Consider the following 27,024-nt stretch of genomic DNA (forward strand, 5'->3'; position numbering starts at 1 on the left):
ATGCATGACACCTATTCCAGGACCGTGACACACTTCTACTTAGTGCAAAGGATATGCACAGGGCCACTTTAATTATGCAGCAGAGCACAGCCAAATTGAGTGGCAGGGTTCACTAAATTATGTGGTTAAAAAATTCTCTCATTTTACACTTGTTAACACTGTCGGTTAATAGGTTGCCCCTCATTAGTATCAGTTTAACACCCAAACATAGTAATAAGCAAGCAAAAGGTGACCAGTGAACCTTTGAAATGGGCCTTCCATCGCATGGCAACACGTGTTGCTGGGTTTTTAGTAACTTTTGGACCGTTTGAGCAAAAAACATTTTTTGGGTTCACATCTGTAGATTATGTAGCAGATGATGGATTATGTGGCAAATGCAGCATGGCGCAGAATTGCATAGTATCAGTGGCCCTGGCTATACATTTACCACTATGTTGCATTTAGGTGAATATACCATGTGACTGAGCACTTCTCCGCTCCCAAGTAATATTTATGGCCTGATTGCGACTTTGGCGGTCCTCCTGTGGAACGCCACACCAGTGCTTCACAGGAGGACTGCCAAAGCAGTCTCCACACCGCCTGCCGGATTACAACTGTAATCCTTGGCGGGCGGATGTGCTGCGGCGGTGCCTCTCTAAGGCTCATAGGAGAGCCTTAGAAAGGCACCACCATGGGAATGCCGCAGTACGTTCCTGCACAGGAAGGAATGCACCATGTCATGCACTCCTTACCATGCAGAAACTAGGGGTGCAAAACTACAGGTGGGCATAACATGTGCCCCCTGCACGCACCCCAATGTACAGAGGCACAAGGGAGCCCTGTTAGGGCCCCCTTTGTTGCCGTAAAACCACCTTTTTCGTAGCAGTCTTACCGCCATGAAAAGGATGGCGGTGGGGCAACTCGTAATATGCTCGGCGGTCCTCCTGTGGAGCGCCACACTAGTGCTCCACAGGAGGACTGCCAAAGCCACCTCCACACCGCCCACCGGATTACGACTGTAATCCTTGGCGGGCGGATGTGCTGTGGCGGTGCTTCTCTAAGGCTCATAGGAGAGCCTTAGAAAGACACCGCCATGGGACTGCCGCAGTATGTACCTGCATGGGAAGGAATGCACCATGTCATGCATTCCTTCCCGTGCAGAATCTGGGGGTGCAAAGATACAGGGAGACACAACATGTGCCCCCCCCCCCCCTGCATGCACACCCAAGCAGAGAGGCACAAGGGAGCCATTTGCCTCACCACAACCCTTTTCATGGCAGTCTCACCGCCATGAAATGGATGGTGGTGAGGCAACTTGTAATATGCTCGGCGGTTCCGCAGCGGCACTGCCAGCATACTGCAGCCTCTGACCGGTTGCAGCTGTCCTGTGGGGGTCCAACCGCCAAAGTCGTAAAACGACAGGTGGACTGCCACGGTGACTACGACGGTCCAATGGACTACCGCAGTCGTAATCAGGCCCTTAGTCCATATTGTAATCATAAGCTTTCTAGCAATTTTTAAATGGAATCAAAATACTCCCAATCTTGCCAAAATAAGGAGCACAGCAATACATTCAGAAAAGTGATTGCCCAATAACACACAATTTGTCCAGGTGGAAGGCCGGGATAAAAAAAAAAGGGGCTCCCCTTTCAACATTTACTGCTAATCCATTGCGCCACAACTGGAGAGTCAGTGATTCCTATGGCAAGGCCGAGGGGGTGCCTTTCTCAGGGAAATGTCATTCTATAATAATATTTATTTACATCCTATTTAGGTGAAATTGTAAAGCTGAGATTAAATGTCAAATATTATAGTTCCTTGGCTAAAACATGCCCACTGTACAAAGTCCTGTGGCTGGGGAAGAAATCCCCATTAACTAGGCTTGCAGCGCCAGACCATTGTTGCGAGACCCCGGGAAGAGGGCTCCATTACACTGGGCTCCGCTCTCCTGGGCCTCCCAGCTCTAGACCATGGTTGAGAGGCCCAGGGCAGTGGGGGGATGAGGAGTGGGAGCACTCTAGGGTACAAAGCCGTGGTCCAGTGCTGCAAGGCCCAGGGGAGTAGACTTCCTCATCACACCTAATACCGAGCAAGGGGCATTCGGTGCCCAAAGTACCCAAATGATGGCAGTATGTCACTGTGCAGGCAGTGCACAAGGTTGAGGGGACAGTTTTCCTTTGCACCAGGGCCATGGCACCATTGCTATGCAACTTGCCTCTCTTTCATAGGCTTCACAGCCATGTTTCCGCACTGTGAGGCTGAGGACAGATTCTTTCCTGGGCCTCTCAGCCATAGTTGGATGCCCAGGGAGTGCCCACCCATGAGTTTGAGGCACTGAACCATGGCCCTGAGGGTCGGAGCTATGGATAGCATTGCAAGTGCAGTGTCACTGTTGCCTTGTGGGGTTTTGGGGTCAATGCACTTAAATTATGGCTGTATTTTACTGCCCATTCAGTGGCCGAAGGAACAAATTTACCTTGTTTGCCCAGGGCTCAATGCACCACTGATACAGCACAGAGTTTCCATCCCCTCTCAACCATGTTCCTACGCTGCAAGGCCTCACATCACAGGACCATAACTGTGAGACCCCTTGTAGGGGCGTAGCTAATTATGGTGCAGTAGTTGCAGTGAAAGTGGAACTCTGGGGTGTTAGATCCCCAATGTACCTAAATTATGGCTGTCTTTTACAGGACTATGGCTGCGAGGCCCTTGGTATGTGGCCCCTCTCAGGGTCTTAGGTATCATTAGTGCAGAAGGTACAATGGCACTGGAGCCCGAGGTGTTTTGGACCATAATTACCAAAATTATGGATGAATTGTACATCCATCTCGGGGATAGGGCGGGGGGGGGGTGAAGATTAGTCCATTTATCTTTCCTTAACCATGACCCACGGCACTATTGCTACACCGCTGGCCCGCTCATCTATGCCTCACAACCATGATCCAGCGCTGAAAGTCAGGAAAGACCTTCACTCCACGGAACATCACAGCCATCGTCCAGTCTAGGGAGGTCCACCAAAGTAGGATGGCAGTGTGCTTGATTGCTCTGCTCTTTACTTTAGTGTTTGCACAGCATACTGTAGTGAGCTCCTGCAGGATATCAAATGTCTAACCTTTTTTGCTTGCCAAGGAACTGATTCAGACAAGCCGGCTAATCAATATGTGTTATAAAACATACAGTTTAGCTGGAGAGCCTGGAGCAGCCCAGCAGCCTATCTTAACACTGGCTCTCCTGTACAGGAGGCAGCATTTACTAACATGGTAATTGGGATGGAGGACTTGTACCAAAGGAAGTGCCATACACAGGCCACTTTATTAAACATTTTCACCTTTAGAGTTGCCAAAATTGAGGAATGTAAACAATGTGAACGAATCACCCCAGAACAAGCAGCACTCACCATAAAATCTAAGATAACGGTGGGTCAGCCCATGAGATAAGGAGTTAAAGGTACAGGAAGAACATGATTTTCCCAAAATCAAACAATTTGGTCAAGTAGGAGAACCAAGGCACATAAGTTTCCGAGTATGCTTTATATGTTAAAGAGAATAGGAGCCTGATTAGGACAGGGCGCAATGGAATGAAAACCTCAAAATTAAATCAGTGATTTTTGGTAACCTCCATACATACACCTTCTTGGTGACACCACTAGCATGCTAAGTGTCCTGCTAAGTAATAATAGAAAGTTGACTTCAGTCCCAGGCGGATGCCTAGGGATAGGATGGGTGGATTATGTTCTTCACGTTTAGAAGTTAGGGATGGATTCTTTTCATCAAGAGATCCTAGCCATGGCCCGATGCTGCAAGTTCTAGGGGAGGGAAAGCGCTCCCATGTGCTTTGCATTGCTGGACCATGGTGGGAAAGGCTCAAGGATAGGCCGTCCATTAGGTGGGCCTCGCAGATATGGTCAAGCGCTACATGACTTGAGGGGTCCATTCCCTATCCTATATAAATACTGCATGCATATATACGCATCTAATTCACTAATCTGGAAACAAATTGTTAACATCTGATTGAAAGTATACGTTTTGAAGAAACCTAGGCCAAACCTTTCCATCCAGTGTGACCGACATAATGTAATTCCAGTTAATTGAAATTTAAAAATATATGTGTTTATTTTAATAACGTTAATATTTATTTTATTGTTTTACTGATATCCGTACCAAGAAAGTTGCTTCTTGCAAAGTCGCTCAAAAATAGACAATTGATGGCACTTCCTATTATGTCATTTTCTGTGATTTCACGGTGTATGCAAATTAGTGGAGCCTCACACATTTCCTTTCTGCCCGGGGCCCAAAAAGTCTTAGGACCGGCCCTGCACCTACGCCTTAGTACCGGCCGCCGGGGTAACAGGCGAATGCCGAGGCAATCGTGTGCGGAAAGGCAGTTGACAGCAGCACTCACCCTCCCTTCCTCACATGTGCCAAGCCAGTCCTGCCTGCCCCCATGACTCCTCCCCCACTTCCAGCCTTTCTGTCTAGGCAGTGGATTTAGATAAAGCTGCAAAACTGAAGCACACAAACATGTGGCTAAACTGAAGTGTGCGTCAGTGACAGGTTCTTACCTGGCTTGCACTCCCGGGGGACACTGGAAATGATGTGACAGTGCAGATTAGCACCCCCATCCGTGGCTGCACTGGGCACCCATCGCCCCGCCCTCCTACCGCCGAGCACAACGAATCTCATGTCAGCTCGGAGGGCTCTCTTCTGGACCTTCATAGGACAGCCGAAGACGTACACGTAACGCTGACAGGAAGAAGCCGGCAGTGCCCCCGCGAGCCCTTGGCCAGCACTGCACGCGAATAAGAAGCCCCCTGCAGTGCAAGCCCATGCCGAGGAACAGATACACACGCACCATACGAATTCGCGCACACACGCAAGTGCAATGCTACCTTTTGGACAATACAAGCTCGGGACGAATCGGAGCAGAAAGCAAAAACTCAGTAGTATATATCCGCGCACGATTAGGCTGCCACCTGACCAGTTTTATAACGGCACCACCGGTATTTTAATGTCCCTGCGGCAGGAAAAGAAGTCAAATCACCAAAGGCCGGTATTTTTTTGCTTTTATATGTACATATTTCAAACAGGAAATAGAAATAGAAGCAGTTTTAGATGAGATCTAGAGCTGCATGAATGGTCCAAGACTCATAATTACAGTAAAGAAATACAGAAAAGGCATGTTACAAAGTCGTACTTAGTATCACGTCTCGGACTTTGTAAACTCTTTAAACAACTATAAATCGCCAGTATTTCTCGCTTGGAAAGGTGGCAAACCTACGCACGATACAAGGCCCCGAATAACATATATATATGCAGTGCAAACTATGAAGCACTAAAGCTCGTACACCCATCTACACCCATCTAAACACACTATAAGGTCGTGCACGGTAAATACAACCACCGGCACAGATTCATGCATAATGCTCCTGCACAGGGCATGCTCCAGGCCAAATGCCACTTAGAGCACGCAATCGTTAATCAAATAATTTATTCCTGTTTAAGCAATGCAAGTCACCTTATAAGCAACACAATATTTACTCATTATAAAAAAAGACATACAATGTAGCAAGATGTTTGTGACAAAAATATAAAATTTTACGTCTGGCATCTTTATGAACATTTCGAAATCCGTGGTCTTCACCCGAATGGGTATGCAGGATCCACCGCATGAGCGCTGGGCTTCCAGAGGTGGAGGGAGGCATTAAATATTTGAAGGTATATCTATCAACGGATGCGAAGAGGTCATAGTCAAGGAATACTGAACCGACGGTGGCCTGGGTGAAGGAAGAGGTGACGTGTTCGCTTCTTCCGCTATCCCCGATGGGCAGATCGTCCATATTCAAAATGGTCACCCTGCCCAGACTACGGTATCAGCTACAGAATTATCCCTAAACCACCCCCAGATGCTGGTTCATGCAGATCAACTCCATCATCTTCGGGGTTCCTCTGGAATGCAGATACCCCTTGCACTGCACTCGCCAGATGCTTTCAAACTAGCTATAGTGGAGGCATTACGGCTGTGGACTACCTCTATGGGAAAGTAGAGGCTGGTTCTCTCCACCTGGACAAGTGGTCCCAAATATATGTCGGAGTTGCCTACGGCATATGGGGTGGTGAGTAAAGCTAACTAAGTGGACACCACTGTGGCATGGAATGCCGTTGCGGCAGGTGGCTCGTTTGGAAGGTTTTGGGAAATGGGATGTTATAGGTATCTCAACTCTAGGTGATGCAATGAGCAGCACAGTGCTTATATCATTTCCAGAACTGCAGATTGAATATCTGCTTCTATTGAATCAATTGGAGTTAAACTCGTAGATTTACCATCAAGTGCATCACCACTCATAGAAACTAGTGCAGGAAGGTGTCGCTTCTTAGAAGCCCTTTCGAAATAACGAGGTAATGTGCATATATTTCAGGTACTTTAATGATCATGGAGCACCTACTCCAGAAACAAGCAACTAATCAACTGACCAAGATAAAATCATAAACATGCTATAAAACAATGTAGTGTGAGACTGCATAATTACAAATGTATTCTTCTACTACTATTCACAAAACGTGAAGACGCAGAAATCAAGGGGCGGTAAATAATAATTTACTGCATCTCCATATTTACAGAACTTAAAAACACTAAACGAAATGGATGATAGAGGGCAGTGCTGTTATCAATTTTGTACTGAACTAGAAACGTTCCCCTTTCCTTGAAAGTTAACTGTTGGAAATAACCTCTTTAAAAAACCATAGGTCAAAAAAATTCTTCTATAAAAACAAATTCCTAAAATGCAAGAGTAGGAATCCACATTGGCCAGTATATTTCTTGAATACGGTGGAAAATGTGAAACCGCCTCAGGCATTTCAGTGCCACAATGTTCAATGGCTTTTTCATAAAAAGCAGACACTGTAGTAGAGCAATGCTATTGTGCAAATGTTTACCTCTGATGTAATAGATAACAGTGTCTGGGCAATTACTTTTTATTAATCTTTTGGTGAGGACCAATCATCACCTCTTAACCACAGTTTAATAAGCATTATGCCAAGGTGAATTTGCTGGGCCAGTTTCCGAAAGTAATCATAAGTACTCTGAATTATTTGAAGATCTAGCTAACTGGTGATGAATATATATTAGTATGAAGAATATATACAAGATATTCATAAGGTTTCGGTGTTAGGAACTGAACTGTATTAGTCATGTCGAAATGGAAAATATCTTAATGTAGCGCTCGAGTACTTGTGGGGTGCAATGTATACTTCCAGAAAAACAGCACAATCAGATATTTACAGACAGGTGGCGAGTTGACAGTGTTGTAAAGAGAAACAAAGCAGGTAAACTATTCCAAATTTGTTGTTATAAACCCAGACCTGGTTTCACTGCTCATTTGCCCACTTGCAAAGGAGTAAAAAAATCGATCCCGCTGGCTAGTCTGTTCATAATCATCACAACAGCTAAGCTATTTTGACCTTGACTGGTAACAAGGATCCACAATATTCTGAAAAGTGCTAAAAGTCCTTACAGAAGTACATTCTGAAACACGACAACAACCCATCAAGTTGGTAGCATGTACAAAGCATCGTAACAGAAGAGGTCCAAACATCTAAATATCCATATCGGGAACCTGAAATGTTCTGGTTCCAGACACAGATGGATGAGGTCATCAATTACTTTTTCTTTATCACGCTGCCTTTGACACCCTTATCAGATTTGACTATAAGCAGATGTATGACATTAGATTGTTGTTAGTAGGTAATCCTAAATCTCCCGCATTATTATCCAACTATGTTTGCTGGAACCAAATCCAAACGTAAAGGATGGAATATTCAGAACAATGTCCTTTATGCTCATATTCAGGATCAATAAATCATCAGCTATATATTCAAATATTTTCCTCCTCAAGCAGTATGAAAATGGCAGGAGATAGTAATATTTCATCATCCTTTTGCCTCTCTCCTAGACTGCACTCTATTGTTCATTTGAATCTTCACAAAGATACAAAAGAGAATCACATTATTCGAGACAATGGTAACTTATAGGCAGATCAGTTTACTTTAGAAACTGTAAAATAAGGCAGTGTACTCGGTGTATAATGGAAAGTGACAGGATTGGTCCACAAATATCTACAACAGGTACGTCTTTAATAGCTTTCTGAAAAAATAAGGTAGGTTTTGGATCTCTTGTTGAGCGGACGTTAGTTGTAGATGCTCTGAAGATGCTTCTCTGAAGAAGCTGGAATTCTGGACAGAAAAAATATACAATTAGAAGTCTCAATAAGATCAATCAATCAATCAGTCATTTATAAAGGGCAGCAATTCACCCGCGAGGGTCTCGAGGGGCTGGAAAAGTATTATCTGCTGCATGACACCTAGGTTTTGAGTTGCCTCCTGAATTGCTGGACCGATGGTGCAGTCCATAGGGGAAGGAGGAGGTTGTTACATGCCTCGACAGCCAGGTGCGAGAATAAGCACCCTCCGCTGTTGTCCAGGCGGATCTGAGGGGAATCTGCAAGGGAGAGGGTGGCGGATCGGAGGTGTCTGGTCAGTTATTGGAAAGTCAGGCATTTGTTGATATATGAGGGACCTTTGTTGTGCAGGAACTTGTAAGCTTGGGGAGGCATCTTGAACGGGCATCTCTTCTGAATTGGGAGCCAACAAGTTTCTTGAGATGGAGTGTGATGTGGGTCCTTCTTGGGAGGTCGAGGATGAGTCTTGCCACTGAGTTTTGTATTGTCTGAAGTTTCTTCATGAGGCATGCCACGATTCCTACGTAGAGTGTGTTTCTGTAGTCCAGTCTGCTTGTGTTGAAGGCCTGCGTGATGGTTCTTCTGGTGTTGGCTAGGAGCCGCTTGAAATTTATTTGTCTCAATACTCAAGAGAATCTCAACTTCGAAAATTTAGTCTCAGCGTCGAAGATTTTGCAGGCCTCTGGCCAGGTCGGTGAGATATGATGAGTTGCAGCAGAGTTTGAATGTTAACTTTGCATTTAGAGGTAGCCAAGGGATTTATCAACAAAAGGGAGAGACATGACATTTTTTTTGATGATTTAACCAGTCTAGCTGCTCAGCTGAGAATGTATTTGAATGGTGCAAAAGTAAATACCGAAATTACCTGCTAAAATGGATTTACTGAAGCTGAGTCAGAGGATCCGCAAGGCAGCTACTGCTCTATCCAATTTTTTTTTAAATGAGGCATTTTACTTTTTTTGAGGGAGTGGAAGAAGTTTTCTGCTTTCGCATTACAGATTCTGTATGGTGTCAATGCGAATGCTGGGTCTTAAGCAACACCAAACGATTTTACATTTGTCAACAATGTGGGCAAGAAGCAATTCAAATCCAGATATAGGAATTTGGGATCATGCTCGCATTTTTGCTTAAGGAAAAAAAAAAAGGATGAATGTTGATTAATTAGGGTTCAGAAGCAGGACGTTTTGCACCATTCAGATTTGGGGGAGATTAAGCAAGTTCAAAAGGAAAAAATGTCTGCAAAATAGTAAATGTCTTCAGGTGACTTTCAGGTCATCGGCATATTGGATAAAGAACACGCTTGCTCTCTCCAGGACTGGATCAGAACAAAGTCCTCAATGTGCAAGTGCAACCGAGCCAGAACAAGGACTGACCTTTAGTGTATTCCACATGGCATCAGTGGGTAATTGGAAATGTTATTTCCGTTTGATTGGTTTAGTCAGATAAAATACTCATATAACCAATAAAATACTTCAATCCACAGTAAGGGGAAAAAAAACAAGTAAAAAAACACATTACAAAACGAAGTACAATTATAATCAGACATCTAGGTAATAAGGAACACAAATAATTTCAGTTAATAAATACCAGTAATTACAAATTCTGTTATTCCAATCTAATCCTCCAAGCAGATTTTAAGAAGTTCGAGACTGCAAAAGATCAAAAAAGTATTTCAATGTAATAACACAACAGATAGGCGTCCTGTACCAACCTTACATTGGCAGCGCAGAAGAAGGCGAAAATGCATTTCCTGCTGACATTATCATTAAGAGGCCAAAATTGTAACAAATGCAAGCTAGTTTCAAACTCATTATCCGGGCAGAAACAAACTGAGTGCGAGGAGGATACATAGTTTTGAGATGAGGCTTGCAACCTCTATGTTTATTATGCAGAGGATAGGTTTTGCTTCTAGGCGTAAATAGTAGAGACTTCAAGTTTAAGACCATCCATTCCCGAAACTAGTAGGTAAAGTGTCAGGGGAGAACAAAATCTCCAACAGGTCTAGATTGATGCATACATTTATGATATGTTTAAACCATGGGAGTGAACCAACATCCTCCAATGAAAGACGATTGCTCAAAGTATTTGTGAATACTATGTCATCGGTGTCGTATTCAGAAAAATAAAGGTGTTAGTTGCCCTCAATAAGTAACATTCCAGCTCTTTGTGTAAAGCAGTGGTTCCCAAACTGTATCTACCTGGGGCTCCCTTGACCTATTTGCCGTTGGCTGCGGCTCCCCATTATGTTATTTTTTTGGGGCAGGTGGGGATGTTCGTCCAGCCTCAGGAGTACTTCCATTTTTCTCCTTAAACAAATGCTTACAATTCATTAAAATAACCAAGGCAGCATCCTAACCTCGATGCCTTCCACAAAGAGATTATATGTGGTCTATTCTCCAGCGGTAGCCAGAACTTTCAAAAGTTCTTATCAATTCCTTCCAAACTTGTAGGCCCAGTAAATATTGCATTTATTTATTGATGTAAACAGGCAATCAGATGTTGGTTTTCGTAGCTTCAGCACTGCCTGAATTTCATTTTCCATAATTATGTGCAAAATAAAAATGTGCATGATCAGCAAATGGACTAAGGCATGCCAATTCAAGAACAGCAATGCACAAACTATTGCCAAATGCCGCGCTTTTGAGTACTTCTGCTTTTGGGTTCTGAAAATGGACCGGCGTTCATCTCACAGGTGATTGAGGGGTTGTGCAAGGGGCAAGGAGCCACACAGAAACTACATGTGTTCCACGGAAACTACCAAGTGGGAATGGTATCCCAAGCTCATCCTGAAGGGTTGCACGTGCTACACAGAAGAGAAAGGACGAGTGTGTAAGCAGGCCCCAAGGATACATCACCTAAAGAATGTCTGGAAACATCGACGCCCCAACCCCTCAGTCTACAAGTTGTGACAACGAGACATCTTTACCTTTTCTTCACTTTGTTTTCTTCATATCGAATGTGCCTAAGTAATAGAAGTGCTTGCAAACCTCTCAAATTACTTGAAGACAGGCACCAACGGTTACTTTTTCTGTTTACAGGTATCATCTCTGAGGCTCTACATTATTATTCAGCAGACTTTTTTGAACATAGTACAGACGCAGCAGAAGATAAGACATTCTTCCAACTAGTCACACTAGCCACACGTACCAACGATTGGAACAATGCCTCAAGACTTGCTCAAGACTTTCAGAACAATTAGAGAAAATGATAATGGGTGCTACTAGCAGCATAGACCCCCATTGCTGCTATTATAATGACTTTTGTACCACACTGAATACATTGCCATTGATAAAGACGGGACAGGGGGACAGTTGACAGAGCAGGATGTTATGTTTGCACATACCGGCCTACCGACACAGAAAGCAGCATGTGTTACAATGTCATACCTGTTTGTCCTAATGTACAATATGCTCTTCAGTAAGCACACCGAGTACGTAGCAGTTGCACCTTCTGAGAAATGCATAATTAGCAAAGGGAGAACAGGGAATGTGAATAACTTAGCACTTATAGAAGTTGTATAAGTAACAATAGGACTACACTTAATGCAGTCTGCTACCATTACCAAACACCTCAAAGACCTGAAAGGTATGCTGTGAGGATTTTGTTCAAGAATGAACAAGAGGAGGGAATGAGAGAGGGTCTATTTTTGTATCATAGCGTGCCCCAGACCCGTTCTGTCCACATCTGAGGTATGAGACCCTTGTCCTTGCCCTGCCAGCCTAATTTGTAGGCCGTGTTAAATTGACCAGAGGGTCCTGTGTTACTATATAACAAATACCCTGGGCCATTCTTATCACTCAGCCAGCATGAAACCCCTGTGTAGTCCCTTCTGCTCAATATGTAGGCCTCTTTGTTAAATTGACCATAGTTCTGCCATTTTCCTGTATAGCAGGCTGAAGGCAGGTCTGTTCCAAATCATATCCAGCTCTTCTCTCTGTGAGGCCTCCTGCTCCAAACTAAGAGCCCCCACCCTACTCGTGTGCTAAGTTCACTATCTCAAAGTTCAACATCCCCCTGTTCTTTCGACATACATCAGGCTGCATCCTGGACTGGTACATGCTTTTAGGGAAGTTGCCACCGCAGATGTGTCAAGCTGAGGCGAGAATGTGGCAACACAGGGCATGCTGATTTATATATGTATATACAGAATCCCTTTACAATACACATTTTTCTGCTTGCCCATCCAATTTACGACAAGCGCCTTGCCTGAGATATGAACTTTCACCTAGCTCACGTACCACAGTTACTGGAAAAGGCGTCACCATGTATGGTAAAATATGAGAACCATACCATAAGTGACAAGGTAGACATGGCGTGAGATGACGATACCGTAGACACTTCTGACCGCCTTAAAGAGTATAAGAAGGGAGACCACAGAAACATCATTGGACTACCCCACCCGTCTGTTAGTAGATGGCAGGCGGGTGTGGGTGCTCCCCAAAGGCTTTTGTTTTTTGTTTTTAAGATACAATTTAACTTGCCAATATATGTGCTGTATATCCTATGTATGCTATTTTGCTATGCTATTTTGTCCCTAAATTGGTGTTTTCTTATTGAGCATTTCATACTTATATTACATTTTACAAAGTTGCTTTCTTTTAGGTTTTAGGTAGGTACAAGAGTATTCTCAGTATTTTAGATCAAGTGTGTTTTGCATTCTGGGAACATTTTCCTTGGTGTAACTTATGTTTTTCATAATGCATTTATAGATGTGTCTTTGAGGTTTTCTGAAGTGTCTCTCTCCAAACGTGTACAATGCCTTCTGATTCATGCGAGGTCACTATATTTGTATTTTGTATTTTTATGCCTTTGTCTTGCAGTTTTTGAAGTTGCACCTTCTTAATAAAACTGCCAAATCTTTCAGCCTCAGTTTCCATGGCTCACATATCTGTTTACTTCATTTTTAGAGCGAGCGTTCCAAGACACCCCGGCTCAAATTAAGGTGCCCCTTTTGTCCCTAACTCACTCCCTCATTCACTCCATGAAGGCTCCAAGAGCTCTGTGCTCAGCCCCCTGCCCTCTTGACCCTTAATAAATCTCCCTCCAACACAGGGATATTGTCAAAGAGGGATATTAGGGATGAAAGGAGCAATTCTATGTGTGGTGGCTACTACTCTTTCCGATATCCTGCCCGCTTGTTGGGACATTTTCTCCCACCATAAACATATTGGGCAGCTCAACCATCAGCACTTGACCAGACCACATCGTTTTTTTTCCAGTTGTCTCCTTCAGCAAACCAACGAGTCACATGCAGCAGTTGGAACACCGCATAGTATAAGAAAAGATCAGGGAGATCCAAACCCCCACTTAACCATGGGATCTTCAATGTTGCAATTATGTTTTCCCCCTCAAAACTGCGAGTCCATTAATCAACCCATCTCTTAAAATATCCCATATGGTATGGGCCACATTGAATTTTGTGGGATTTAAAGGCATCTCAGTAAGAAAACCATTTTCATCTGGGATATTTTCCCCATAACTGATAAGGCTAGTGACTTCCAAAACTCCACAAATCACGTGAGCCCCTACGTCATGCTTTGCATGTTGAGAGTGTATTAAGCTTCCTCGTCCATGGTGACCTGTATTCTCAGTTAGCTAAGCTGGCAGTTGCCCAGATCAAACCGAATAATAGGAAAGAGTCCGGTTCCACGCTTGAAAAACTCTCAAATTAGAAATGTTTTAATTTACCCAAATTTGTTCACAAGCGTTCCCATATATGTAAAGCTATGCAATGAGTGGCAGGACTGAGTGAGTTGGATTCCTCAAACAGACTAGGGTTTGTCTGCATGAAGTGCTACAATATGGTTTATAAGAGCCAGATGAATACAACAATGTGCCATTGTTGCCTGTGGCCTGCATGTCATTGGCTTCATAACTAGGGCGAACACCATAAAGGGAAAACTGGCATCCTTGTCAGGTGCCAGATTTTAGCACCCAACTATCTGCTATACATCCCTCAGTTCAAACTACTGCAACAGGTTCAGTGTAGGGAAGCTTAACCCAGCCAAGGAAACTAGGACCGAAACTCATCATTTCCGTGAATGTCCGGAAATATTCCTATTCCACCGTATCACAGGCTCGCTCAATGTCCAAGGACATCGGCGCATATTCATCATCCAAGTTCGCTAGAGATGTCAGTACACACGTTAGACGATGATGGAGGTTGTGAGCAGTACTACTTCCAAGGGGAGAGTCCTGATTGATCCACATGGACCAATGCATCTATCCCAGATGACATTCTCATTGCCAGGGCATTACAGGACTTGCATATCCACATCAAGCATTGACAGAGGCCAAATATATATCAATTGCATGGGACTTTAGGCCCATTACTTGACGTGAATGAGATCCTGTGACCTGGACAGGCTCACCAAGCATGCTCTCATTACACTGACACAGCAGCATATGTCCATGTCATGGGTTCAGTACCTAGATTGGCTGCTGTAGCATAGTGTGTTTTCCAATTCATAGCTGTGACCAGACTATGTCACCTGTCACTGGAATGGAGGCCTATTTGTATAAAGTACTGATTCTAATCAGGGGTGTGGAAAATTAAAATATCTATTTGTCCCAGGGGCAGGTTTCTTCACAAATCTACTTGTCCTGTAACAAAATCCACTTGTCCCTTTTGTGCCATGTACTGCAGCAACAAATTATGGCAGCAATCTCATTATATAAGATCTCTGATATAGCCTCTCTGATTATGCCAGGCTCATACCATAGTAGGGTTTGAATACTAGCCGTTCCCTCATGTTGCCACATTTCCACAGATCTACATACTGGGGCTGAAGGTAGTGGTAAGCAATAGTTCCAGGGCTGGAATGTCCTTTTGAGTCTGTGCAAACCTACTAACTTGCATGTTTTATGGATTTTCACCAACTCTTCTCTAATCTTTCCCCATACTGAGAAAGGTTGGAACTTAACTCCTGGCAGATGTGAAACTTCTTCCAGGGTTGGGAAAAAAGTGGGTGGAGGGAAAGTGAACGTACAAACACTCAGATTTTTGCATGAGCAAATCTACACATTCATAGTTGCTCCTGCTAAAATGCAGTTCACAAATATTTTCTAGGAGTACTATTTCTTGGCCTACTTCTGTAACTTTTTGTGAATTCACGAAAGTTGTAGATCTGCACTTAATACAAGAACATATACCATGGGTGCACTTTTGAGACGTTCTTTAATAATTGGGCCCCTAATTAGGTCTGGTGTTAACCATGGCCTTTTGCGTTTATTAAAATTCGGTCTCTCTCTCTATCAGCTGGCTTCACTGTGAGTGACAGCATCCTGCTCTTTCACAAGGAGCATATCGGCACACAAAGTAATTTTGTTCAGTGCCAGGAACTACTGAGAAAATGTGTGCTTTTTGAGGCCAAAAACTATTTTTGCTTTTGCCAATGTTTGTTATAATGGTGAGGGCCCGGCAGCTCCCACACCAATTTGGTTTCACAAAAAACATGCCAAACCAAGCCAGACATTGACAAAACCAAAACGCGGACCATCAATTTCAGACGTGCTGGCTTTGCCAATGCAGGTTTATTTTTATGTTTCCCACAAACTTATTGAAACGGATTATACTGGTTTTCCATTATGAATATCTTTGGGATATGCTAGCACACATTAACACATTTTACTAAATGATGTTGCAAAGAAATGATACTTAACATTTTACAGTAGTTTAGCCGAACGTTTTCTTTCCTACTTGCATTTTTTTGTGAACACTTCATTTTGAAAGCAAAGACTCCTCAAGCTTGCTTTCAAGCCTCTACAAATATTTGCATCTAATCAGAGAGCATTCTGGGAGCATTATAAATAGCCTCAGATTGCTAAACTTTGAAAATGTGTGTACACACTTTTATACTGGAACCTCTGTCAGTAGCACAGTCCGAGCTTACAACATTTACTCATTAACATTTGCTCACCCTAATAATAAAGGCTTTGCATTAACCCCTTCCATGCCCATGACGGAACGGTTCCGTCATGAGCATCGGTTGCGCTGTGCTCATGACGGAACCGTTCCGTCATGGCCCCGCCCGCGCTCGAACCCTTCAGCACCGCGGGGGAATTCCCGCCGCGCTGAAGGGGTTAAAGAACCATAAATACAAGTTTGAAAGCATTAACACTTAGACACAAATATTACCTTAACTGCAGACATTGCTCTTCCCTGATCCATAATGCGTCACTGTAAACTGGCAGCCAAAGAGTTTGTGCTGTAAAGGGTTAGGCAAATACACATGAAAACTGGTTTCCCTCGACCATCAGGCTATAGGAATTCCACATCCCTGATTCTATACACGAGCCCAGATTCTAGCACTACTATCCCCAGTGCATGTTGTGCATGTTTGTTTATGTGGCCTGTAAGGTAAATACATTGTGTCTATAAGTGAGCCAGAGTAATGGATCCTTTTTGGATGCCCCTGCCTGGCCTTGTACACAGCATGAAGGTGAGGCTGTTTTCCCAAATATTGGGATATACATTCTGAAGCTGGAGGAAGGAGACCTAAACACTGGAGTGGTCTGATTTGGCCTTTTGCTGAGAGGGGCTGCTGATTAGTCTTTCTATAGCACTGATATTTGGTAGAAGATGGGGGTGAAGGGTGGGACTGCGGTCTGTTGCTCATAGTGAAAGGTCCCTTAAGTGAGGTCAGCCTTTTGTTTTTTTCCCAGATCACTATTTAGTGTGGCTAATGACAGTCAGGTGCAGAAATCTCTCACCTCTTTGTGACTCGTGTATATGGAGGCTGTGAGGAGCATGACTCTGCACTAAGGCGGTGTCTGTAGAGCAGCCTGGACTGACCACTTAAAAGGCGAAACCCCCCTAATCGGGTCTGAAAGTGCAGACAGTGGATCCACATCGGTCTTCACTGACTCCATAAAAGTGCGACCCATTGACCAGGGCAGAGGGAGGGAGAAGTGTTGTTCCTACAAAATTGCCAGGGCTGCATTGGGTTCCCAGTTTGGCCCTGCCATTGACGCAGTTATGGTTCCAGTTTCAGGTTCACTATTCCCAAAGGAGCACTCCACAGACTACTTGGAGGACAACTTTGCAACCAGAGCTGGTGTCTGCCTAACAGACAGCTTTCAAGAGATGAGGGAACATCACAAAAGTTTTGCATGCTGGAATAAACAGTTCACCAGACCAGAATCACCTAAAAACCAGCCTGCCTACTGAGAGAGGGAAAGAGCCTGCCAACCCTGCAGGAGTCATTGTCCAAAAAGAGGCAGGTGCAGCAGAACACAGGTTCTCGTGGGATTTGTCAGAAGAACGAGGACGGGGAAAAGGGGACGGAGGAGATCATGCCCCAGGTGTCGTCAGGTAATAGACTCATGTGAGAGCTGGGCAATGAAGGCTGCCTGGTACTGCTGCGACCAGGATTTCAAGCGTGGCCAATAATGTGCCACTGTGGCCCAAAGAATTGTGAGGGTGGCTGATCCTGTGCCGCTGTGACCCAACAACTGTGACAGCAGTTGCTCCATTGTCACTAGACCTCATTCCAAGACCGAAGCTTGCCTGTGTGCCACTGAGCCCGAAGAGACTAAGACCCAGCCCAACAACTTTTGCAGAGGAGTCTAATCCACTGACTCAATGTCTTAATGACAGCAACACCCAGAAGCTGGCTGGGTTATGGGCATGCTGAGCTCTGCTCTCACTGCTGCTCTTCAGCCATGACCTCGCTGCAGCCAGAGAAGGCTACATCAGAACTGTGGCCTGTTTACCATCCTAGAACCGGGCGAGAGGCTTAGGGCTGCCACCAGAAAAACAAACACCTTCAGTTTTACAGTGGTGAGAGAAAAAACTACATTAGGTGTAAAAAGACTAAGCGCGTTAACAATTGAGGTGGGAGATAATCTGCCCCGGAGCTTAAATTCATGCCATTACAACAATTCCTGCAAAGAGGGGAACTGTCTGGACCAGAAAGGAGGGGAACCCAGGAGTGATGCATAGGATAGGGCACTGAGGGGCAGCTATCTCCACGGCTTAGTTCTGTGAATTGTACGTGACCAATATTATATGTGTAGTATTCGTCTGGTTCATATGAAAAAAATGTTTTTTTAAGCACTCGGTTAGAAATCAATTACTGCTTTGTGATTGTTGAGTTTTGACCCCGAGCACCCTGCACTGCATCCCTGACAAGTCTGCAACTGTTCGCCACCACTTCCACTGGTGTCACCTGCTGAAGGAATTGTACTTGCAATTTTTTCTAACTGCTCCACCTTGGTCTCCAGAAGAGACATAAAGGTAATGACACAGTTCTCAAACTGGGTTCTCTGATCTTCTTTCAGTGGTCTCTCCAACTCACTCATATAGATGCCCAAGCGATTCAAGAGACTCATCTGTAAAAATGTTAAATACTAATTGAGGTAGATGGTCACTAACCTGTTCAGGACAGACACAGGTTTCACTCATTTAAACCTGAACCAAACGCCTGGTACTATGGAACAGAGCAGATAGGCTTAATTTGGCGAAAATGTATAAAGCATTTAGGAGTACCAAAACAGTTAAAAAGTCAAAACAAACAAAATAAACCCCCCTCCAATTTTGTAACAAGTGAGTACAATGTGATAAACAAAATAAGACACACAAAAAAAAGAAATCAATAAAGGTAACAGGATATACATTTTAGAAGCTTTAAGGAGCACTAGAGAGAAAAGCCCTAAACACCAATGAAAGTCTATGGTTGTAGTAGACTGGCAACAAGGTGACATTCAGGTCTACTTACAACAGAGCACAGGTCAGATACCCCAGCCAACTTAGTCCCAGTCGGACATTTCAAATGCAAGTTGAAATCCTTCAGTGGGGTAGGTTGCAGGCTGTATCCGAGGAAGTTCTCTTTAAGTCAAATAGCGGTCGAAAGAGGTCTCGCTGATGCTGTTGGTATTGGCGAGAAAAGGTTCAAGTGGGAACATTCAAATTTCGCCACTAGGGAACTCCTTATGTCGGCTGGATACTTTTGGCACATTTTGCTCAGTCAACTGTTCCACGTTCGGACTTAGTCTCTTTTTCGTGGGTGAGAATCCTCCTGCTGGACAAGGCAGCAGAGTGCACCTGACAATGTGTTTCATTGGCCTACTGAGAAACGAATGTGCTTCAAGTGGGCAAAATCGGTTTCTCCTGCCCAAAGAAGTCGTGCCTTAGGTAGATTGGCTCATGTGATTGGTCCCAGTCCTCCGGAGATCTTGAAGTCCAAAATTGGAAGTCCCAACTTCTCAGAGTTGTTAGAAGTCCAGTTAGGTACAGCTAAGTGTACCAGGTCCTCAGAAACAGCATGTGGGGGTTAAGCCTCACTCCAACAGAGGCCATCAGCAGGGTCCAATTCACAAGCAGTTGCTACTGGTCAGCTGGGTATTTTAGGGAAAAGGCCTCTTGCAGTTTGTTGTGTGCCTGTTGCAACATAGAAATTCAGCCCAGTATGGTCTCAGAAGGGGTATTGGAACGGTGGAAAAATGTGTAAATTTGGAGTTTCTTATAAGGAAATATACCCTAGCCAAGGAAGGGGTCTTATTGTTTCGTAGACCTCACTAGCGCGTTTGATCTCGTTAACGAAGCCAAATTACGGCAAACCCTGAAAGAGCTAGGAGCCCCAACTGATATCCTTACATACTTATCCCAGATTTACACTTTTTTTAACCGCCAGAGTACGGTTTGGTACAATGGGTGAATGTACCCCGGATTTTACGGTTACGTGGGGAATACGACAAGGATGTGTATTGGCGCCCCTCCTTTTTTCTTTATATATTAATAACGTTGACCCTTTTTTACAAAAGCAAATTGTAGATGCCCCAGAAGTTGGAGCACGCCCCACCCAGGTACTTCTATATGCAGACAACGCTGTCCTGTTATAAAGGACAGTGAACAGACTACAATGCCTAATAGAAAAATTCACACTGTACATGTCAGAAAAAGACCTTCAGTTAAACCTTACTAAAATATTCGATATGATAAGCGGGAGCAATAGGCTGAAGAATAGACAACATCATGTGGGAGGAGCCGTCATAAATAGAGTCTCAACTTTTTCATACTTGGGATTACTTTTTAATAGAAAAGGTACCTGGAACTCACACATAGAATCCTGTAATTTGACATTTTTAAGAATTACGGAGGGTATTTTTAAATTTTCCGCAAAAATAGGAAATAAACCCATACAGGAAATTTTTGCCCTGTATAGCAGTAAATGTGTTTAAGGCGCTTGCTATGGGGCAGCTATATGGGGGAGAGAAAATATCGCCTCCTTACAAATTCAAGAAAACACATTTTTAAAAAGAGTGTTGGAAGGCCCAAATTCCACAGCCAATTACATAGTACATAAAAAATTGTCTGTACCGTATCTAAGTGATCTCATACATACAGCGGGACTCACTTTTTGTCAAGAGATTTGGGTGAAAGATGAGACCAAATTTACTAAGGATTTAATTATGGATTGCTTGGCCCTCGGCCATAGCAGAAAAATCCCCTGGCTAGAGCATATCCACAACCTTTTAACAAGTTGTAAGGTAGACCTCGATAGAATGAATCCCATGCTTATTCAGGACTACAGTAAAAGCGACCTGAAGCTAAGATATTCCACTGCTAGGGAATGTGAAAGGGCTGATGTTAGTCGAAAACAAAGTGTTACTACCTACTGTGAACTCCCTTTTGTGATGGGGACACAACCATATCTAAATCTGGTGAGAAACACTCAACATAGATTTTATCTAACCAGGCTTAGGCTTGGTACACTACATTATATAATAGCATTCCCTAGCATGGAAAGGTGGTCTCATAATCTCCCTAACTGTTCATGTGATGGAAAGCCCCCCCCCCAGTCCACATTGCATTTTATACTTTTTTGTAGTTTTTATAGGGATATCTGGAAATCTGTTTTAAAACCACTTTTTTTTTAACCAATATGCCATTTTATTATAAACATGCTTCGAACTTTATATGCAAAAACAACAGTTGATGGACAGAATGCAGAACAATGTCATATATTTACCCCAGTACATAGATCTGGGCCTAAATCCATTGTTTGTTTGCTTACCATGTCATTCCAGTTTGAACCCAGCCATATGCAAATCAGTCTTGACCCTGTGCCTCATGGGAATAGTCCAGCCCGAATTGCAAAGCCAGGTCCTCCCTGGACTGGAAACAAGCATCCTAGGACCGGTTTCAGCCCTCTTCAGCCAGGATAGCTTGATTCCAGTGGCATGGAGAGCACGGGACCCACGTCTGGGCATACCCGTCCCACTCGGGGTGACAAATGCAAAAATAACAGTTGATAGACAGAATGCAGAACAATGTCATACATTCACCCCAGTACAGAGATCTGGGCCTAAATCCATCGTTTTTTTGCTCACCATGCCATTCCAGTTTGAACCCAGCCATATGCAAATCAGTCTTGACCATGTGCCTCATGGGAACAGTCCAGCCCGAACTGCCAAGCCAGGTCCTCCCTGGACTGGAAACAAGCATCCTAGGACCGGTTTGTGTGTCTTTTGCTTTAACTTTATATGCAGCCTGGATAATATAAAAACTATGAATTCTGTTATTCTTTTTATACAAATGGCAATCAGGAGAAGAAAGGATTTGTCACACTTGGATGCATTAACATACGAAAACCCTGATGACTGCATTTAGTCGTGTCATTTACTTTATCTAGCTACAAGCTAGCACTTTGATTTTAAGTATCTTTATAATATAGTCTATTATGCACTTTATTTCTTATGCAAACACACTTCACTTTATGTGACATTTACCCTTTTCCTGATATATGGTATTTCGCACTTTATGTAGCCTTATGATACAAGCTATTTTGCACCTAAAAGCTCTGTAAAACTGCATATTTTTCTATGACGCATTGAGTGATATGAAATATTGGCGTTTTTAATTTGTATGGATTTAAAAAATTTCTTAATATGAATACCGTTATATTTTAGTTTCAACTTTTTTATTAGTATTATTAGCCGTTTCGTTGTACATACATATGAGGCTGTTTCATGTAGTGCCTTATGGTCCAAGACTCTTAAGAAAAATGACAGCGTTTACAGCTCTCGCATGACCCGCTTTCTCTTGCTATGGAGCCCATGGCCTGTGAATCTGTGCATGTGCATCAATGGGCTGCAAACAAACTTGAGGAGGTTGAAACTACCCTCCAATTCTTTGAACAATGAAACCCCGCCTATATCCCCTCCCTCCACCGCCACTCCTCTCCCCCACTGGTATGCAGGATTCCATTAGTCCCTCTTATACTTTTACTGAGAGGACAGGCACTGAACTTCACTGTGTCTCAGGAGCGCTTTCTTTATATGTTAATCGCAGAAGGAAAGGTATCTTGGACAGGTGATCTCATTGAATTCAGTAGACAATAGGGTCAGTAAGGGTTTCCAGGCCTCCTCAAAACTGGCCCCGATCCTGTGAGTGTGGCCTGTATGCGTTCCATCCATAAAGTGTACCACAATTTGTGGAGCCAGCCCATATGGGAGGGTACCATTTGTGTGACCCAATGTGTTCAGATGTTTTGGAGCGTTGCCCCTAGTGCCAACCCTTTACGGGACTTCAGTGGGAATGTGAGGGACTTGGGCAAGCCCAGAACTACATAGGCTAGACATCTTGGAATCTGTGTCTCAAATTGCCTATCAATCTCATCCAGAATTCGAGCCCAATAATTAGCAACGACTGGGCATTCCCACAGTAGGTGGAGCAAAGTCCCCTCCCCCCAACAACAAGTAGGGCTACGGTCCGGATTCCTTTGATTGAGATGCACTGGTGTCAGGTACCAATACGTGGCTATTTTGAAAGCAGTTTCCTTTCCCGCTGTGTTCTGTGCTGTGTGTTTGGCCCTGTAGTAGATCTCTTCCCATTCTTTTTTCAAGCGGTCCCTCCCTAACTCTTTAGCCTATCGCCTGACTGGGGGTAAACTCCTCCAGGGCTGCTGTGCGTAACATGTCATGAGGCTCTGAAATCAACTTTTTGTCCGATGTCTTCTTGATCAGCCATTTTTCGTATTTCGGCAGTCTTCTAACCACATGAGGAAGCACCTCTGGATGTAGCAGCCAATACCTCACCTGCATGCATGTTTCTGTTTCAGGTAGTGCATAGACCTACCGTTATATTTTAAAAAACAAATGTATAATTGTACCTCCTGTTTAGTATGCTTTTATGGTTGTATATTCTACACCGAATAAAGCTGATTTTGACTTTGACTCTTGGAGTCCACTTCTGTGTCCTGGGTAGAAGTGTGAGCAGGTAAAGCCTCTAAGGTCTTCTTGAAGGTGAAGTCCTTCTTCTGTTCTTCCACGTGTCCAGAGAGTGATCTGAGGAGGTGGCCTTGGGCTGAAACATTTATGGCTGCCACCAGCAAGTGGGTGGGGGTGTCTCCTAGCTCCTCCCTAAGCAATGGGTAAATGCTCCCAGGGGGAACCCTACCATTGCTGCAGCAGTTCATGTTTGACCTCCTGTAAACAATAACAAACCTACTCTCAAAATTCAAAATGGGCAAAGCATGGGTGCCCACCTAGCGGTGTGGTCAGTAAAATCAGCATTCTCCCCCTCAGTGGTCACTCAAAACCGGTTCTGGGGGTAGATCCCCTCCCACCTGCCGTGGTGCCAGTGTCTGGAGAATCAAAGGGTTACCTTCCCTAGGTCTCACCTTACATCCAGTTGTGAAAGGACAAGCCCCTTTCCAAGAAATACAATTCTGCAAAAAAAACAGGGGTGACCATGATAAAAATCATTTTCTCACGTCCTCCACAGAGCAAACTTTGTTAACCTTGCACTTTATAGGGCTCTGCATTTTCAGCAACCTGGCCATATTCAGGGACTCACTCCCAACAGTGGGAGGACCTTCTTCATCCGGGATGGGATCTGATTCTCTCCGATGTGTGCCATAAGGGTGAAAAAACAAAAAAAAAAAGAACACCTGTCGGTCTCCCAGTCTTGTTTTGATTCCATAGGCAGTACAGCATTAGGGGAAAAGGGCTACTCAGTGCTGTTTCTGTTGTTTGTAGTGGAATGGCCCAATCTTGAACCGGATACCAGTCTTTGGTTGCTTTGCACTTCCACAACATACCAGTGCGCACCCGTCTACATCATTTCTCTTGTCACAGCTGCACTGGCCAACTACTCAGGTCCCACCAGGCAGTCAGCAATTAGTCACTGGTAGGCATGCATCACACAGGAAACAATTTCAGAGGTCATGGCTGGATGCCTTCACCTTGTTAGTGTGGGGGCAGGAAAGAAGGGCATGGAAAAAAAACTCAATTTCTCATGTGGTCCATAGGCCTTTGGAGTGCTGCTTACCACAACTAGAGCTCTTTATTAGGCATGCAACACATTCTACGCAGCCACCAGCCGTCCAAATAATAGAGTCATGCTGGAGCTCCATGAGTCTGCAGACATCCTGGAGCCCTGCATGGACCACTTTGCACCAGGTGCATTTTAAGTATTAAAATGTTGACTAATTTTACAGCACCATGCGCACCATATGGGTAATCAGTTAGTACCATTGCAAGAAATATTTAGGTGTGATTTATGAGGAGTGCTTAGCTGAACTCCGTTCCAGATTTCCTGCTTGAGAAATAGGTCTTTAGCTACCACAAACTTATGTTAGATGTGAAGCAGACAGCTAAATTCTTCTGTTACCTTAGTCACAGAATCACTACACTCAAATATGCTTCATGTCAGTAGCATGTAAATCATGTTATCAAATGTTTTAATATACTAGCAGAGCAAAACACAAAACCAAGTCTTCCTAAAAAGTTAAAAAGGTTCCCAAGGGGGCTTTTTAACACACTTTTGAAACCACCTCTATGGAAATAATATTTAACATTTAAAAAACAAATCAGGAAATACACAACACAAAAGGAGGGCCAAATCAGCAGTGGCAAAAGTGTAAACATTATTTTACTTTGTTTATTTTTTAGTAGCGTGATATGAAATAATTGATCATACTATTCCAGAAATTAAATGTAAGCCTCAAAGGAGGCCACACCCCTCTCTTTCACTTTCAATCGGAGGCATCTGAAGATCGGCATTTATTGTTTAACATAAAGTAGGGGGACTGTTTTTGTAAAATTAAAAATGAATGGGAAAGTTGTTCCCAGTAGATGCCACCCACTACAACCACACATTCTACTATGCATCTCCCATTCGGTCTTCCATGTGGTGTCCTTCACTCATAGAGAAAACAGGAGTCTGGTGTGCAAGGGCCTCTTTACCAGCACTAGATGTATTTCAGAGACACTATTCTGTCCTTAAACAAAAGTCTCTCTTTTAAAATTAGATGCAATCTCGAGTTAGGGATGCTTCTGTTGATAATCAATCAATCAATCAATCAATCAATCAATCAGTTGATTGTATAGCGCAGCCAATTACCCGAAAGGGTATCCTTGCGCTTGCAGGGTGCGGACACTCAGTCGAAGAGCCAGGTCTTGAGTGCATTTTGGAATTCTGGTAGAGATGGAGAGGTACGGAGCTGCAAGAGGAGGCTGTTCCAGGTTTTCGCTGAGAGGTAGTAGAATGAACGTCCTCCACTCGTGCTTCAATTGATGCAGGGAGTGTGGATGATTGAGAAAGGCGGAACGTAGTTGTCTGGTTGGTAGATGGAAGTTCAGGCGGTGGCTGATGTAGGCCAGTCCTTGGTTGTGAAGGGCCCTATATGCGGGGGTCAGTGGGCTGAAGTGACATCTCTTCTGTACTGGGAGCCAGTGGAGTTTCTTGACGTGAAGGGAGATGTGGGTCCGTCAGCAGAGGTCAAGGACGAGTTTGGCAGCAGCATTCTGAAATGACTGTAGTTTCTGGAAGAGGTGTGCAGCGATCCCCGGGTAGAGAACATTGCCGTAGTCCAGTCTGTTAGTGATGAGGGCTTGGTGCCTCTAGTGTTTATGTGGAGCCACTTGAAGATCTTTCAAAGCAAGCACAAATTGAAGAACCAGGCAAAGGAGACTGCGTTGATCTGGGACTTCATTGTAAGCTTGCTGTCGAGGATGATGTGGAGGTTTCTGGGGCGGGAACTGGCCATAGTTCCGGGGGTCACCAGGAAGCATTCCAGGGGGTGGAGTTATTGTTGAGCTTTAGGCAGTTGTCTTTCATCCAGTTGGCGATGCTAGTCATGCACCTGTAAAATCTGGTTCAGGTGGTGGGGAACTCTTTAAAGAGGGAGGGGATGAGCCGATTGACGTCTGCATACGATAAGATGCTGAGCAAGTGGGATCTGGTAATGTTGCCCAGGGGAGTCATGAAGGTGTTGAAGAGAGTGTGGCTGAGGGATGAGTCCTGGGGGACACCGCAAATGATTTGCCTGGGTTCAGAGGTTAATGGAGGTAGGGAGACTTTCTGAGTTCTTCCGAGGAGGAATGTGGCGATCCATCTGAGAGCGTTCACTTGGATGCCGAAGTCATGTAGTCTGGTAATCAGTTTGTGGTGGGATACTGTATCCAGCGATTCTGAGAGTATCCAGTGTTGCCATCTCTCCTTGGTCGAGGAGAGCTCGAATGTTGTCTGTGGCAGCAATCCGGACAGTCTCTTAGCTGTAACTGCTGCGGAATCCGGACAGGGAGGAGTCAAGTAGATTGTTTTGCTCAATATGTGTGGGGAGTTGTTTGTTGATGGCTTTTTCCAATATCTTGGCCGGGAAGGGAAGCAAGGAGATGGGCTGATAGTTCTTGAGTTTGCTGGGGTAGGCTGATGGCTTCTTGAGTAGGGGTTTGATCTCTGGTCGTTTCCAGTCTCTTGGGAACGTGGCCGTGGTTATCGAGGTGTTTAGTGGAAAGGTGAGTTTGCAGCTCATTTTGTCGCTTCTGAGGTTAATGTTATGGTGTGGGCAGGGCTCATTGGGTGC

General features: G+C 44.1%; 1 protein-coding gene across 6 annotated transcripts in view; it reads right to left on the reverse strand.

The window, feature by feature from the left end:
- NARF (nuclear prelamin A recognition factor) overlaps positions 1 to 27,024 on the reverse strand; it is a 331,765-nt gene that overhangs the window by 278,018 nt on the left and 26,723 nt on the right. The window contains exon 1 of one of the 6 annotated variants that reach the window (XM_085616854.1): positions 4,541 to 4,686. The exons of 4 other annotated variants lie outside the window; for them this stretch is intronic. The gene's annotated coding sequence lies outside the window, so the exon portion shown is untranslated. Of the gene's footprint in view, positions 1 to 4,540; positions 4,687 to 27,024 lie in introns of those variants that run through there. One more of the 6 variants, XM_085616851.1, reaches the window with a different exon arrangement.

This window comes from Triturus cristatus, chromosome 7, assembly GCF_964204655.1.
Source record: "Triturus cristatus chromosome 7, aTriCri1.1, whole genome shotgun sequence".
Classification (NCBI taxonomy): Eukaryota; Metazoa; Chordata; class Amphibia; order Caudata; family Salamandridae; genus Triturus; species Triturus cristatus.